Source organism: Limulus polyphemus, unplaced genomic scaffold (assembly GCF_000517525.1).
Source record: "Limulus polyphemus unplaced genomic scaffold, Limulus_polyphemus-2.1.2 Scaffold896, whole genome shotgun sequence".
Lineage (NCBI taxonomy): Eukaryota > Metazoa > Arthropoda > Merostomata > Xiphosura > Limulidae > Limulus > Limulus polyphemus.
In genome coordinates, this window is record NW_013666506.1 from 141,842 (window position 1) to 146,432 (window position 4,591).

Sequence of the window (4,591 nt, forward strand, 5' to 3'; positions counted from 1 at the left end):
GGGTATTGAAACCCGGATTCTAGCGTTGTAAGACCGCAAACATTCCGCTGCGCCGCTGGAGGCTAGTGAAAAGGTTTGCTTGTTTGTTTGAAGTTAAGCACAAAGTAACCCAATGGGCTATATGTGCTCTGCTCACCACGGGTATTGAAACCCGGATTCTAGCGTTGTAAGACCGCAAACATTCCGCTGCGCCGCTGGAGGCTAGTGAAAAGGTTTGCTTGTTTGTTTGAAGTTAAGCACAAAGCAACCCAATGGGCTATATGTGCTCTGCTCACCACGGGTATTGAAACCCGGATTCTAGCGTTGTAAGACCGCAAACATTCCACTGCGCCGCTGGAGGCTAGTGAAAAGGGGTAAACCAGTTAATTGCAGGCTGGAATACTGCAAAATGATACCATGTTTTCTTTAAGAACGTTCATATATCGAAACACTAAAGAGCCATGTTGTTGCGAAAGTGGAGACCTAGCGACCCTCTTCCTACTTTAGGTTCGGTGGTATGTACAGTGTTTTCTTTGAGAAACAGTAGATGGCAGCACGCTAAATCGATACGTTTTTTAAATGAAAATGCAATTTCGTTCGATTTAATATTCAAGAGGAGCTTTGACACAACTCCAGCTGGGTCGTTGCAAGAATGGTGCACCTCAAGGTGGGTCCTTACAAAAATTGTGCACCTCAAGGGGTCCTTACAAGAATAGTGCACCTCAAGGTGGGTCCTTACAAAAATGGTGCACCTCAAGGAACAAAAGTTAGTTATTGATGCGTTATCAGCATTAAGAATGGAACCATTTTGGTCTAAAAATATAAAATCAGAGGAGTCGCTACGCACTGGCATACGGGGTCCGTTCCCTGCTTCTACTTATCAGTTCCCCGAATCCCCGATTGGTTTCTTGAAAAATCAGAATATGATCAATATCTTACTGAGATGCCTATAATTCCCGCGACTATGGGTCCTTTGAAACACCTAGCGGCGCTTCCATGTAAAACTAACACAATCAAACAGTTGATGTGGAATTATTTCCTTTATCAGACAACAGGTTATACAAGTTAAAGAATTAGGCTTATCTTTTTAACAAGCGCTTAAATGAATATTTGTGGTAAATATAACTAAGATAATGAAAAGCATCTATTCGGCGATTTGAAAAATAAATGTTATTTCTGCACTGTCCTGTCAGTTCTTTCTGTTATTTTCTACAAGACTAATAATATTGATTAAGGAACATAAAGTAGTTGTATTTGTTTTTGAATGGTGAAAATTTATTTGTTTTGTTTAAAAGTCGGGAAATCAGTTTCAGTAAATTGCTGTTTAACAACTAGTTTCTGTGCACAATCATCACGGTAAAGTTTAGTAATCAGTACTAGTGACAACAAATCAAAAATGACGTTAATAATCACCACTACTGACAATAAATTAAAAGTGAAGTTAATAATCACCACTAGTAACAACAAATCAAAAATTAAGTTTAATAATCACTACTAGTGACAACAAATCAAAAATGAAGTTTAGTAATCACCACTAGTGACAATAAATTAAAAGTGAAGTTAATAATCACCACTAGTAACAACAAATCAAAAATTAAGTTTAATAATCACCACTATTGACAACAAATCAAAAATTAAGTTTAATAATCACCACTACTGACAATAAACCAAAAATGAAGTTTAGTAATCACCACTATTGACAACAAATCAAAAATTAAGTTAATAATCACCACTAGTGACAACAAATCAAAAATTAAGTTTAATAATCACCACTACTGACAATAAATTAAAAGTGAAGTTAATAATCACCACTAGTGACAACAAATCAAAAATTAAGTTTAATAATCACTACTAGTGACAACAAATCAAAAATTAAGTTTAATAATCACCACTAGTAACAACAAATCAAAAATGAAGTTTAGTAATCACCACTATTGACAACAAATCAAAAATTAAGTTAATAATCATCACTAGTGACAATAAATCAAAAGTCAAGTTTAATAATCACCACTATTGACAATAAACCAAAAGTGAAGTTTAGTAATAGCGCTCCGCACTTTTTGGCCCTGGGTGCGTTCAAAGAGTGATTGTCAAATCTCACTATTCGATATCACAGCGACCTACAAGTTGGCTGTTGGTGGTGTTGACTAGCTGTCTTCCTTTTAGCTTATCACTTCAAAGTTAGGGATGGTTAGCGCAGACAGCGCTCGAGGAGATTTGAGCGGAAAATCCACAAAACAACAAGTTCTTAACGGTTAGTCCCCCCCCCCCAAGTGGCACAACGGTATGTCTGCGGACTTACAACGCTGGAATCCGGGTTTCGATACTCGTGGTGGGTAGAGCACAGATAGCCCATTGTGTAGCTTTGTGCTTAATTACAGACAAACAAACTTAACGGTTAATATTACCCCACATTTTTCGAAAAACACGCTCTTAATAAAAATATGGTGTAGGTATAAACTCTTGTTGATGTAAAGTAAAACAGAAAATGAAGATATTGCTTTACTCACCTCATCCATCACAAAGCCAGAACAATTCTCCTAACCTGTTATACCTTACCACTAGATGGCGGCACCTTCTAGATGGAACCACGAAATACCCCCACTGTTCTGTTTAATTGAATCAGTACACTTTTTTCGTCAAGAAATATAGTGTTTTTAAAACGCTATAAAGTATTTAGTACTTTTACAATACGGTAAAAACTACTGCATAACTCCAAGTGAATAAGGTATAATTTATGATCTTGAACATTTGGTTTTACATGTAAACTGTTAGTGTTAAGAATATACTGGGTAAAAACTCATGTTACGCGTACGACCCCCCCCCCCCCGTGGTACTTTGTATTTGAATGCACAAAGTTTATAAAATGTAAAAAACAGTGCTGTGTACTTAAGTAATTAAAACAGTTAAGTGACCTGTTTAGACTACTCGCGTAGGAGGTTAGGTTATGTAGGGTTCTGAACGTATCTGATGGTCGTGTAGGGCGTCTCGATGATAGCGGGGTTAAACCCTATTCCACAATATGTGATACCTACCAAACACATCTAGTACGAAAAACACTTTGAGCTGAATGGTCTGATCAAAAATGACAGCCCGATCGAATTATCTAGTAAGAGGTGCCAGATCAGGTGCCACTTTATAAACCTGGGTATAGGGGACAAGTATCAAAACTCAGCAGAGTGACGGTACCAGTACTTTTAAGTCTTTATAAACAAATGGACACATTTACTCATATATCCCTAACACATAAACACTTCTATCTGAGATGGCGCTTTGAGGGATGACATTGCATAGTACTATCTACACCCCTTTCCCTTACGCATATGGTGACGTCATCCGTACGTCTTTACTCCTAATTCCATTTTTGTATAGTTTAATGAAAATTATAAAGCTTCCCAAGTAAGCACGCATGTTACTCTTTTAATCTGTTATAATAATACTTAGTTTTTGCCTGCCCTGAAAATGCGTGTGCACCTTACTATCTAAATGCGCATGCGTGTCATTTTCAACGGATTGTTTGTTTGTTTGTTTGAAGTTAAGCACAAAGCTACACACGGGTATCGAAACCCGGTTTCTAGCGTTGTAAGTCCGCAGACATACCGCTGTGCCACTAGGGGCAGGATGTAAATATACTTTAGTAAACATTTTGTCCAACTGCATATTAAAAGCTTATCAACTTATTTACAGAGGTCTAAAGTTAGGTCTTAGAATAACATTGTAAGTTTATTTATTGGTGATATTAATTACGGTAAAGTTTAGCCCTAGCTAAATTAAAGTAAAAAATGTACACAAGCTAGAGTGCTAATTTATCACTTTATCGAATATAGGCCGTACTTAATAAAGTCTTAACTAATGTTAGACCTAAGACAAGTGGACTTACAGATTTCTGCGATTAGAATTCTTGTGTATTTTTCTAGAAATCCTGTATTTAAAGAAGTACTGTCGCAATAACGAAATGTTTTGCGGGTCTCTGCTATTTGTAGACAAGTGGAAAAAATGAAAATGTAGGAATGAGTGCCCCAAAAAGTAAGGAAACAAGGTAGGAATGGGCATGGTGTAATAAAACTTACTATGTACAACCTAACAAGGGAGCGTATCCAACATCCAGTCCATGCTTACTTCGTTTATTTTTTTCTATCCTGTATACAGTAGGTGGACTAAACTTATCAAACTTAGTTATGCTTATCATACAATGACTAGAGGTTTCTGTGAATCGAATTATTGGAGGCAGTACATGTATTGTAAAGTCTGTTTGTACCACACCAGAAGAATCAGATATTCGTGTAGTCCCATAACATGTATGTTTTTCTTTTCTTTACAACTTTTCCCTTCTTTTACAATTGCATGAGAAGCAATAGGATTTCATACATTAGTTGTATAGGTGGATTAAAATACAAAGATAAAAAATCCCAAGAAGTTTCTGTGTATCGACATTATGGATTCGTCTATACAAAAGTAGAAGAATCATATACACACTTTTATATGTACCCATAAGTTGTATAATATCATTAACACAGAAAAACGAAGTAGACATGGACCAGATGTTGGACACGCTCCCTTGTGAGTTTGTACAGATGAAGTTTTAGTACAACATACCCATTCCTACCTTGTT